Below are 14312 nucleotides of genomic sequence, written 5' to 3'. Positions count from 1 at the left end.
AACTACTTGAATACATCCACGTGTCTATTAAAGATGTTCTTGAGACCCTTAGTTTTCTTTCATCTACTCTCATGTTAACTTATCATTTGTGGCCTTGCATAAGGTGCAAATACTAAAGTCACTTGACATCTTTCAACTGCTTCCCAAAAATCTGAAGATAATTGGATTTCTTCCATTCCAATATAAAAGGCTAAGGAATCTACCCACAGTCTGAAAATGTCATCCTATGCATCATCATAGCAACACATAGCTGTACATTTAAACCAAAACAACATGATAGCTCCATTTTTTCTACTAAATCCCATCAACAATTATAAATATAACACCCCAATGTTTTTTTTATTGTACATATCAAACAGTAAGTTAACTCCCCAACTCTCTGCTTGCAACTGTTCATCCCCCACATTAACTGTATGTGATTGCATAGCACTTTTCAGACATCTGTGTCATGGCTTAATGTAGCTGAATCTGTCTCATAACACTTATCAGATTCTAAGCTGCTACGGGTCTAGCCTAAATATCTTACATACATACTGAATTTCAGCCATCTGACCATTTGTGACAAGTATCATTCCATATAAGTTATGCTAACACTTGCAGTACTTGGTCTTGATCTATTTTAATACAAACCTAAAGACATAAATTACCACAAAAGGCAAAACTCCTTAAAAAATTCTCTGTATTTAGATGTACACCCCTTTTCACCCTTTCACTTCTTTCATTTAAGTTCATAACTCAGTGAGAAATCACCATCTTTAAAAATGTCTAGTCCAACTGTAGCAAGACATTTTATGTCTATATAAACATTACTGTTCTAATTAAGATGCAAGAAATATGAAATTAATTATTGTCTCAGCATGGTTTTAATTCAGGTTTCAGTATAATATTGCAACTGTCTTACTTTCTACTACAGACTACAACTGAAATAATAAGGACAGAGGGCAACTTACTGGTCCTGTGTATGTTGACTTATTTCAGGTATTTTATCTAGTTGAATATTCTTCTAATATTTAATAAATTTGCCCAAATCAAATTTGATATCATAACCACCAAATGGTTCAATTAATGTGTGCATCAAATAGACTAACTGTAATTTAACATCATGGCCTAAACTCAGAACCTGGTCTCCTCAGCACAGATGTAAATCAAAGGTTTGATATTATATCACATTCTTTTCTCATTATTAGTTCCATCTCAACTGATCTACCCGATCTTAATATGATCATTCATGCTGACTGTCATCTCTGAAAACCAGGAAAATCTTTTTCAAAACTGCAAAACCATCTGCAGAAAACATTTCTTACAAATCTCACAGTGGTGTCTTAGCAACAAACTGTTAACTTAAATAAAACAAAAATCATGTTTCTCAGTACTTCATAGTGACTAGCTAATACTTCCAACCTGCAATAAAAAGCCCCCCTGGATTGCACCCAGCCTACTAGTACAAGCTTTACAATTCTAAGTATTTATCTGGACCCAAACAGAAATATCTTTTACAACGCAAAAACAACTATTTGAGATGTTCTTGCAAATGGAAAATACATATCTAAAATATATGTCTGATTTTGCTAGACATCTCGTTACTGACTCAAGAAAATCAATGGTGAACGTCGTACTGTTATCCAAAGTAGAACTTGCCCTGTTTGTGCTTGGTAACCTTCACAATACAAATCTACTTCGACCCCCATGATATAAACTCTGCATTTCAGCCATTAGTTGCCAGTCACTAACCAGAGAATTTATTTACTTGCCAGCATATTTTATAATACCTTCCGTAACATATTTTGCACAACACTTGGTACTATACTCTCATTATATATTATCTAATTAAGAAACCAAGCACCAAGTTTGATTACCTAAAAAAGACATAATTTAATTATAATTATTATTGAATAAGCATATTACAAGTTAGATCATGATACTTGAAATGCCATCCCACCTAGCACTGGTGCTTAACAAGAAGTGTAACTAGGTGGGGTGAAGGGGCAGCTGCCCAGAGTGCAATGTTTTAGGGTGTGATTGTAGCATTGCCATAGTTCGCTCATTAAATGACCAGGTCCACTCTTTGATCGTTGAGAAGCAAAAAATGAAAAACCTTGATTTCTGAGTGGTAGTACTATACCGAGATTCATTTCTGAAATGGAAACGAATGCCGGTAGCCTGAATGAAGCTCTTGTGCTTCAACACTTTGTGCATTACAGCTTTGTGTAAGCAGTTCATTGCAGTTTTTAAAGTAGAAGACGGAACAAGAAGCAGACCCTTTTATCTTTCTTTCAGAAATTTCTTTCCTAAAACCTGAAATCTATAGCCCACACTAGATTCAACAACCTCCCTGAAAATTCTCTGGTACGATCAAACTATCTATGTGCTGATACCATTATGACTGAAGTGATGATTTAAAGACAAATGCTAAATAAAAGTTATATCTGAACTTGAGTTAAAGTTATCCTGATGTTAGATATCAATGGTACTGAAAAATTGTTACCCAGAAGAGTTATGTTTTAACAAATATTTATCTATAAGAGCCTCCAATTCAAATGTTGGGACTTAGAACACTGTTGAAACAAGATAGTGAAATAAAAAAATGGCAGAAAATATTGGAGAAGATTACATATCAAACACAGTCTTTGTCTTTTAAAATTTGTTTGCTGCGCAGGACTCCCAGCAATCCCAACACTTCACAATCTCATGTATCAACTCTATGAACACGATACCGCAAAGAAAAGGTAATATACTCAGAAATTATATTCTCAAGCTTAGTGTATGTATGTTTAGATTTTCAGTCTCTACATTCTAAGACTTGGAATTCTGACTCTTGGTAATTAAAATGGATAGCATGTTTTTTATAATAAGGTCATGTTTGTTGTGTCATTCAAGTTTTGAAATGTATATCATTAGAGACCCCTTTCGGTGGTGGCAAACACTTTAGTACTGTATGTTTGTGCTAACTGCATCAATTACCTTGGTCTATATATGCATTTTGAGTCAGCCACTGTGTGTTTCTGTATTGCAGCTGAAAGGAAGAAGCCTACCTGTTTTGCTAACAAATGAAATGTAATAAAATAACACAACATAAAATTCAATAGTTCTGTAATATGCACATTTTTTATAATGATATTTCTTTACAATATCAAAAGGTGTAAAAACACCTGTTTCCTCAATAAAATTATACTTTCTTAGTCTTTTGTAAGAAATGCATATTGCCTGTCCATTGCAGTCCTTAACATCACTACTGCTTAATAAAATAATACAATAATAAATGCCTCAAGAGTCATATTTGTACTCCTTTACAGCAAAACAAAATGTAACCTGCTAGCAACATTTCTCATCTGTCTCAAAAAAATCAGATTGTATTTTGATGTCAAATTTGCATCTTTCTTTCGGCTTTTCCCGGTTAGGGGTCGCCACAGCGGAACTCCGGTCTGCTAATGATTGGCAGTAGATTTTTACGTGCTGGCTTGCTGGGCCAAACGCACAACCTTCAATGAAGGAATGCCCATTCATGCATGTTGCCACACAGAAGATGCTCTAACTGAGAATCGAACGGGCAACGTCTAACTGTGAGGTGACAACGCTACTGCTGCACTACCACCACAGTTACTCGATGTCAGATTTGTATAAAATGGTGAAACTCTTTTACTCTTTTTAATATTATATGTTTTAGCCAAGATCAGTGATTGATAAAATAATTTTAAAGGTTTGCAATTCTCTTTTGCAAAAGCCTTCTTGCAAAATCCCTCCTCTTCCAAGACACTTCATATAACAGTATTAAGCGATATAAGTGGGATATTATTCACCACATCTTTGAGATAGCAAATGTTATAAAATAATGCTTTATTGCCGTCTATCTACAAAGGTTGCTTAATGAACTTACACACATTTTTTTTTTATAAATAGCCACCTCCAGAAATTTAGCTTGTATCTTAAAAACTGTAGTCAATACTTAAAGGGGCATACCCATCTTTTAAAAGCTCATGTCAAATATTTCCATCACTTTCTATTGCTTTTCAAAGTAAACTACTAGACTGAGAATATACTGAAAATGAAAAAGAACACCCATGGTTTACTTATCAAACACAAAGTGATGTGGCATCTGCTAGCAGAAACATTTAATCCACAAAGACCATAAATGCTGATTTAACCACTTATTTTTCTTAAAAGTAAAAACTGCAATTTAAGCTAAATCACTGCCACACACAAGATGATATCTGCCTTCTGATCTAATAGTCATCCTGCATCATCTTTCCATGTGTGCCTGAAATCTGCGTAGAAACAACCCTGCTAGCAATTTAAATCACCTTAGTAATGCCAGATATCCTGGAATCAAATATGATGTCTGCCAGTATTCATATCAATATAAAACTATATTTGAAATGAAGTTAAATTAAATAGCTATGAATCACTTTATAATCCACCAAAGAAGCAAGCAACTATCCTGTCACATACTAGAAACAAATATTTTTTACATAAATCCACTGAATTAGAATACAGCCTACATGCATTAATAACCTGTTATCCACTAAACCCCAAAACTTCAAAAAAGAGAAATCTGTTGCATGCGCTTCACATATCACCCAGCATGTCTGACAGTGCATCCTGCAGGGAATCCTTAAAGTCTGCCAACTCACCGCAATCCCAGAAAATATGTTCCCAATTACCGCTTTCTTTCCCTTCACACTTCCAACATTTACTGTCTGCCTGAGGAAAATTTCTTTTGAGTCCACTTTGGGTATAAAAAGAACTATGTAAACATTTCCAGGTGAAAATACAAAATCTTCTTGATTTTGCTGCATATTTGAGAGACATATGTATATCCTCCCATTGTTTTTTAGTGAATTTCTTATGCAGTCTCTCTTCCCAATCCATTCTAACCTGCTCTGATTGAGTCTTATACCTATCTTGCAATATTTCATATGCTCTACTAATTATTTAAGCAATAACCCATGGCTGCGTGTGGGTCATGCTGGATTTACCCACGGTTGGTGTGGTTTGGTCACGAGGGCGAAGCCCGAGTGACCAAACAAAGACAAGTGTGGATAAATCCAGCATTGCTCATACCCAGCTATGGATTATTGCTATTATACAATGACATTATGTAAGGAAAAAAATACTTACTTTTCTTAAATAATGTCATTGCTAATGCCTCCATGCTGCCCTTCCACAGTTTTCCGTTATCCTTGGGCATTTCTGATGTACATATACATATACATATGTCCATATATCCTGATGTACTGCGCATGCGTAAGGGACTTGTGTTACCACCCTTACACAGTACATCAGTTCTGTGCAGAGGTAGCAATGGAGAAAGGAAAATCTCTGTTTCTTTGTTATATGAGTTGAAAACTCGTATAACATAATGAGATATCTTAAAAGAAAAGCAACGGAGGGCTTCCTTTCTCCATTGCTATCTCTGCAGAGCAAAAAAAGTAAAACAAAATCAGGAGATAAACTAACGGAAAAAGTCTAGGTGACTGTACCTTTTTCTGTTAGTATATTCTTGGATTTACAATGGGCATGCTGGTTGGGCTGGCCAATCAGCGTGCTTGTTTTTGAATATTAATGGACAGTTATTGTATAATCATTTTTAATGGCAGATTCTGTTCTAGATTCTATTAAATACTCTGCTAGTGCTGGTCTTTCAACTATGCCCCCCATTTCTTTCTTTCTGTCATTACTCTGCTATCAATCCCTGATAGGGAAGGCAATCTCTAACCTGCATTCCAAATAAATTCTTGGCATCTTCCCATTCTATCATCTCTCCTTTTCTAGTTATTTGGTCCCAATACCTTTGCCAGTTTTCTACAATAAATTCCTGCCCAGTCTGTTTTACCTTATATATATGCAGCTTTCACTTAAAACGTTCAGGTTTGGTATTCTTTATAAAATTATACAAGCTACATTATAGTTTAAAGGAAAGATGTAGAAGCATACCTTCACCAACAAAATGTACTTTCAATTATTTATTTTGGCATATAATAGTATATTGGAAACAACAATCAGTTAATCATTGCAGACATGATATTTTACAAAATGTTTCCAATTAGATTATTACTTTTTGTGTGAGCTTAGTCTACAACAGGCAGTTTTTGAGCTAAGCAACATCACAAAAGCACTACAACACCACAAAGGGTTGTATATAATTTCAACATATTTACTTCTACTAGCTTACTGAGGGAAATTGTATTGCAGAGTGAGATACATAGTTAATTAAATTAATTATGTGTTATTTTTCATGCAAGGCCAACGTAGGTACAAAATCTTCCTGCTTCTTTCTACTAATAATTTTGCCTTTAAGTAACAAATTATATATTTCAAATTTTTAATATTAAAAAAAAATGTTCAACCACAAAGGCACTGATAGTCAAATATGCTACTAATCTAATTGTTCATGCCCTACACAAGTAACACATTCCAATCCCCCTTATGGGCTTACATTAATTGTTAAAAAAAAGAAGAAAAAAAAGAAAATGTAGGCCTCACCCAACCACAACAATCCACAATCTCCAAACTAGACTATAGACAGCAATAACACCATTATAGTTCTTCTGGTTGTGAGCAGTGCAAACTTGCTATTTCTTCAAATATCTTGCTCAAAAGAGGCTTCTGTGTTGGCTGTATTTCATATTATATCTCTTCTGTACAAGTCACTTCCAGGATCTGATGGATAGCTGGCTCTTCTGTATTACCTAAGGCCAACCCCTACCCCTTGATGTGAACTCAAGGCTAATGGGAAAAGGAAGACCAGGACAAAGAAGACTGTTTCAAAGCTAGCTTTACAATCATTCAATTCTTATTATTACATTAACATCTTCCATCAAAGACCATTTAATTATAACTGCTGCCTTCACTTCAGATGGAAATCTAAGTGTCAAATCAATGAAGATTTCAAATATTGCAGCCTTACTCAACAAAACATATCACCGATAATGTAATTGCCATTGTAGTGACCCCATGGGTGAGAATTGTCTGTTTTAAAAATGCAGGGAAATACGTTTTAAATAGGAGCTCAGTGTTGAGTTCTCTAGCATGATATATGTTGTATGCTATAATTATATTCTCTATACCAACACTCTGCTTCAGATAATCATTATTTACCACACATTGCCATAATTGCATGCTGAATTATGATAGGAACTAAGGAATGATTTGTGCTTTTTACCATCACCCTCTCCTAAAGACATTAATTCTTCCAATGCTCACAGCTGCAGCTGGTTGTCCTAACAGTTTGCAAGGAAGCAATAATGCCCAACAGAGTGGGTGTTACTGTGCAAGTAATGCCTGCCCAGGAAGGGCATTATTTACACAGTAACACACACCCTGGAGGGCATTATTGTTCTTAGAAAATGGGTGTCTATAAAATTGCTGTTTTACTTACTTCTTTTTGTTACAATATTTTTTTATACATTTTTGATGTAAAATAGTTAATCTTTAAATCTTTCATACTTGCTGTAGTGTATATAAATGGTGTTGGAGGACCTATTTTACATTAAAAATATAACAAGTTAAAAACGTCCATATATTTCCTTGAATGTTTTGGTCTCTTACTCCTAAAATGTGTGGTTTGCTGTCAGTCATTTGGGATTGAGTTTACTAACTAATGACATACATTTCAATTTCAGACTTTATTTTCTTCAGAAAATTCACACTGATACAAATAATGTTATTTAAGCAACTTTGTCATTTTATAAGAGCAATATTTAAAATCTGTTCCCATTTATGAGCTTTTGTTCCCATTTAGTTTTAGGCTTTATCTAGATTTTATTTAAGCTAAGAGGTCGAGAGGTATACAAACCTCTTTACTACAGCTAACTACTGGTTCCTTGACCTCACTCCTCACACACACACACACACACACACACACACACACACACACACACACACACACACACACACACATTTTTCAGAAAATGCATGCTCACACAAGGTCTATCATTGTAGAAACTTTGTGATTTTATAAGAACAGTATTTAAAATATTTCCCAATTACGAGCCTTTGTTCTCCATTACTTTAGGCTATATGGCGATATCTTGAGCTAAGACTTGAAGAGGGATGCAAACCTCAACTGCTGCTGCCAGTGCTTGATTGCTCTCACTCTTCACACTCCCTCTCACACACACACACACACACACGCACACACACACACACACACACACACACACACACACACACCCACACACACTTTTTTATGTTTCACTTTTGCACTCACTAAACAGCAAGAGTGCTGGTTAGCGAATATAAAATAATGGCTTGATTGATCTCTCTCACACTCTCATGCACGCATATACTCACACAGACAGACATAAACACACACACTATTTTTAATTTTCACTCTAGTTTCTTTTTTATTCTACACTCACCAAACAGCAAAAGTGCTGCTTAGCAAGCACAAAATAATAGTGACTGTTATGTTACTTTCTGTCCGAGCACTTCTTCAGTTCGATAAGCTGCAGTGAATCATCTGACTCATTTTTCATGGGGCATTACCTGTAGATTAACACCATGTTGGAGAGCAGGTCACTCATTCTAACTCGAGTTAGCACTTGCTGTATATGAGGCAGAGTTTGTCTTTCACAGGTACGCTATGCTTAATACTCTAATCAAGCTAATCACCAGACTCCATTGACTGATTGAATTACTAATAATTTTATATTGTTAAAATAACTATTCTGACCTTCTATTACTTTTCAGCCTCACACCAGAACTGTAACTGTGTTCATTTCATGGCCATCAAAGAACAACATCATGTCCATTCCATCTGGACAGCAATTATGACTACAACTACCACTGACTGTACCTTTTTTTGGTTGACTCTGTGTGGTCTCTCTTACTCTCAAAACGCTGAGACACTGGGTTCACTTTTTCAACTTGCATTCATATATTCCCATGAAGGCATTATCAGGAAATAATAAAAATGCAGCTAAAATTGCAAACATATGCTCTTGAATCCTGGGGCAATTCACCCTCCCTTAATACTAATAATTAATTAATAATCTCATGTTTTGCTTTCTTCATCATTATTTAAATATTTCTCTTTTCATAAATTTAGCTTCTAGGTCTGGTAGTATATTCAAAATTCAAAGCTTTCTTATAAACTGTCTTAATAATTCTTTGACAGTTCCTCTCTATATCCTTTGCCTTCAACTCTCTCCCATACACATATCTGTGCAGTGGCTGGAAAACATATCCATTTCTTTGCCTCACCCTCAGTTTTTTTTTTTTTTTAAATACCAAGATGCATATGTCTTTTCTCCAGTACCTGGATTACCATCAACATTTTAATAAATTTCACTTGCACATGTTCTACAAGTCTCATCACCTTTATTATGTGACCTCCAGAGCTAGTCTAGATGCATGTCTGTTTCAATGTAATGATTAACCAACTGAATTGATCCAGTTTCCTGCTTTCACTAATAACATTACACATATAACAGATTATGTCAAAATGATCTTTCCTTGTTAAACCATTTTGTTTTCTGTGAAAATAAACTGCTTCTTCTGTCCTGTTTATATAATTTGCTGTCATTTAGAAATTATATTTGTATCTCTGCTGTCATGCATCCTTTGCTGCATACCTCATCTTGACAGTTTTCTATCTGCTGTAATAAACCCAGAACTGGGCATAATCCTTTTTTTTTTTTTGTTAATAATACTTCCATGATTATCATGAACTAAGCAGTGAATCAACCACTCAATCAGATAATCAGATCCATAACACAACTCAGTACTAGGACATGAAAGAGGTGTCTGAAGACCAGGGAGATGGTAATTCAAAATATTGTTGGTTTTGTAGTTTGTGATTTTTTTTCCAGTTCAGTACCTTTTCAAATCAATTTAAAATCTTTTCTTTTTTTTTTTTTACTTGATTACATTACCAGAAGAGTGCAAATCAGTGTGACAGGGGTTGTTAAAACTGAAAATAGAAATGATAAATTACACTTCTTTTATAATTGCTGCAGCTTTGTTCAAACCCCTATAAACAATTGATATAGTTCAGAGATACAAAAATGTAAGTAAGTTAGATTTAACATTGTTTAACATTTTTGTTCATGTATTTTAAAAAGACATTTTGTAACAAGGTGGAAATTACGCACACAAAACTCAAATATTAATTTCATCTGGACTGTAAGCTAGTGACCACAAGCTCCTAAATCTGTTGTTAAATTGTTGAAAAGTTCTAAATGATAGCATTAAATAATGTCCACTTTCATCAAATGAAAGCTTATTTGCTAAAGTGACCGTGTCAAAAGTATTGTGAAGATGTCTGTGCATAAACAGTAATACAATTAAACATTTTAAGTCTTTCTAATGCATTGTGTAGCTGTAACCGAGACACTGTGCAGCATGACCCATGCTTCTCTGGTATTTCAAACATAAGCTATAGTATCATTTCTTTTATGAGACACTGCACAACAATTTAAGCAACAATAGTACCCAACAAGGTATGCGTTACTGTGTAAATAATGCCTGCACAGGGATGTCATTTGGCCAGACACCTCAGGCATCCTTACACACTATCTGTAGGAGGTTACCTTTCAACTCCGAACAGAGGTAAGGAATAATGGTAACATCCTGTTCATTCTTCCCCTTTCAATTTTGTTTATGCTCTATTTTGCCCTGCTTAAAGTGTTATATTCCCATTGTGTTTTTTAACATTTTATGGCATATCTGTAAATCCATGAAATAATGGTTACTTTCCTCTGTAACTTTATTTGTGTTGGCAGATATAGCTTCATCCCTCAACGGCACTGGCACATTTTCGCACAACATTTACTTCTAAATAAAATAAAATAATCTTTTCTTTTAGGTTGCTTTCCCTCTACGTCAGTGTGAATGGATATTTGTATTTCATTTTTTCCTTCTCTTAAGTTGCCATTCCACTGAAAAGGATATCTCAGAACAGAGTTGTTTGTTAGTTGCAATTCTTTCTTCACTTACAAATATCTTTCTGCTCAGAATTTGCTTGCATTTGAATTTTCTGCATGGCATTAATAAAAACATACTCTGAATTCTGCATTTAGCTGCTAAGATTACTTTTGGATTTAATATAATTTCATTTCAAAAAGGGTCTAATAAAGTACCTTCTCTCTCTCTTTTCTCTGTTTATATGTGAAATTCCTTGTAATTCTCTCTGAAGACTTCTCTGTCATATTGCTTTTTACATCAAATTTCTCTAAATATTCATTTTCAGTTGCTATATGGTTATAGGTTTTTGTTACTGATATTAGGTCACGTTTCTTGTAACAGAAATCATCTTTTTACTGTCTGTCCTCAACTAAATAATAACATCTTTTAAAGTTTTTATAACAATTCCTTTTCGATATTGTTGTTCAGATTATCTGTGTAATTACCATTGCTATAGTCTCTCCCCAGCACAAATTGGCTTCTTAATTGGTGTATTAACCTGGTGCTTTTGGTCATTCTTGTCATGTTTGTCTATACATTCTCACATGTATATGTATATAGTCTATATATATATATATATATATATATATATATATATATATATATATATATATATACATATATATATACATATCTGTAATAGCTTGACTTACCGTTGTTGGGGATGTCTGCTGTTGGTGATGTCATCTCAGCGATGTGGTCATTGGTGTTCCGGCATTTCATTCATCTGTCGTGGACCTATATATATATATATATATATATATATATATATATATATATATATATATATATATATATAGTCACCATAAATGTATATCAGCTAAATATTTCAAGGGGTACTTATCCTATGCTTTTACCAGATGGTCCTTTCTTCTAAAAAAGCAAATGCAATAATTCACTAGCTTAGTTGTAACACAATAACCTAATGCAGATGCAATTCTGCTATTTGTAACTTTCTCACATTCTATAGGAATGTTAATTTAAAACACGTATTTGTTTCTTTATTTCTTTTAGTAGGATTTTCTTCTGTATTACTAGCACAAAACTTAGCAATGTGACACTTTCCTCCATGTTTGAAACACATTTTATCTTTATTTTCTGTTTTTATTTATTTTTTTTACATCATAATACATTTCTTACTGCAGTTTTATACCTAGAAACATACAGTTTATAATAAAACATTTTATTTATTTATTCATTTAAGATTTGTTGACCGGGAATGTCCCACTAGGACAGAGCCTATTTTCAGTGGAGTCCTGGGAAAAATTCTCTAGACACGTCATTGGAACAATAGAGCCATTAATTATGTTATTAATTAATAAGCCCCTAAGTAGCATTGCTAGATTATCAGAGTTCCTTGTAGTACATGTTTCCTTTATATCTAGGTAATGTTACAAGTCTAATGCTAACATTTCTAATATTTTCATTCTTCTGTTGCTGCAATGTTATTGCCCAAGCTTTAAAATACATTTTAAATTATGCATCTGTGCTGATATCACTTTATCTGCATTACAAGTACACTTATATAGTCTGATTGCTTGTACTTTAGATGTTATATCAGTCCATATATTTTTCAGTGTCTTTTTTTTGTTGGCTAGAGAGACAGTATTTTGCCTATTTTTGCATGGTCCCATTTCCTTGTGGTGGCATCCTGACAAAACCACATCATAATACTCCAGTTCATCCTTCATGATCAGTTTCTTTAAAGCAGACGCAGTCTTTATTTGAGAGCTTCCTTGGCCAGGAAAACAAGCTATTGATGTAGGTGCAACAGCTTTTGTTCAGGTCACAACATTGACTGCAGACATTTTTGTTGTAATGCTTTCACACTTCTATCACCAAAAAAAATCAAACCGGGTACATGACAGTTACAGCATTAAGGGGATGTAGTAACCCAATATATGGTTTGCACTTGGCAGCAGAGACACTGTTTTGGTTTGAAAATGATACTTTTCTAGAATAACTGTCCAAGTACCCACCACCGAAATGAGGAAAAGGTAGAACTGTATTTAACTACATAAAGGATAAGCACACCTCAAGGCTGGTCAAACAACATGACATGCTTGATCTACTCCATGTCCCACTAACCATGGGAAAAAATCCATTACCATATTCTTACTAGCTTCATAGCTACATATCCCCAGCTATGAAACAAGAAATCCATACATCATACTTGAAGTTTCTAGAATCACTGACCACCCAGACTAATATCATACTCATGAGTGATTTTAAATACTACACCATTAATTGGGAGGCATACATGACACACTAATATGCAGTCTCAAAGATTCCTCAACTTTTTAAATTAAAATGCCCTAGAGCAGCTTGTCTACACATCAACTAAGGGCACAAACATCCTAGATCTGAGATTCACAGATATGGGGGAGTGCTACACCCCTTATAGTGTGATGTTCTTGCAGGTAAGATCATATCACAAAGTGGTCTCTTTTGAAATAAAGGTAAAACTAGTCCCCCTACTTTACCTACAAAACCTGCATAGAAACAACAGTACCAGACAGAAATAAACCCAGTTTAAACTGCAAAAACAAGCCACCGTCGTGGAACCCAGGTATTAAAAGGCTGTATAACAAAAGAAAAAAATTCTGTTAAGAAGTAAGAAAGAATATGCATAACAGAGCAAACAGAGCAAAACGTCTCTTTTTAGTCTAAACAAGTGAATCAGGGAACTAGTCAAGTGTCTGAAAGCAGACTTTGAGGTAAAAAAGCCTCCAAAGTTAAGGATAACCATAAGGCATTTTTCAGTTATGTTTTCAATCTTAAGGGCAACACTCAACAATGTGTAGATTTAGTTGTAGATGGCATCACCTATACTCAGCCAGAAGATATAACAAATCTACAGGGCAACAAATTAATCTCAAATTTCTCCTCCGCATCACCCTCAGTTCTGCACCCAAGAAATACTGTCCATCACTCCACCACCAGTCATTACCAAAGAACAGGTTGCCACTGCACTCTCTACAACTAAAGCATGGCTTTGATGGGGTCTGATGATAGACCAGGTTGCCTCTTAAACAGCTTAAATCGAGACTTATCAGGCCCATTAGGATCTCTATTTAACCATAGCCTCTGGACTGGCTTTGTCCGTATGGAGTGGAGGGTAGCAACAGTCATTTCTCTGCATAAATGGGGGTCATAAACTGACTCCAGAAATTACAGACCCATAAGTTTCACTGGTCTTATATATAAGGCCACTGAAAGAATAATCATGGACCTGATATCTAATGACACAGGAATCTTCCAAACACTGGACCCAACCAATTCAGCTTTTTCAAGGACTGGTCATGCCTTCTGAATATGGTTTATTTCTTTGAGAAAGTCACTAAGGCCATGGATGACAGTAAAACAGTACATACACACCTAGTGCATTTGATGCAATTCCCAACTCAGGT

This window comes from Protopterus annectens, chromosome 5.part1 (genome assembly GCF_019279795.1).
Source record: "Protopterus annectens isolate FY-2018-M chromosome 5.part1, PAN1.0, whole genome shotgun sequence".
Taxonomy (NCBI): domain Eukaryota; kingdom Metazoa; phylum Chordata; order Ceratodontiformes; family Protopteridae; genus Protopterus; species Protopterus annectens.
The sequence above is the reverse complement of the archived record's forward strand: the minus strand, read 5'-3'. Positions refer to the sequence as shown.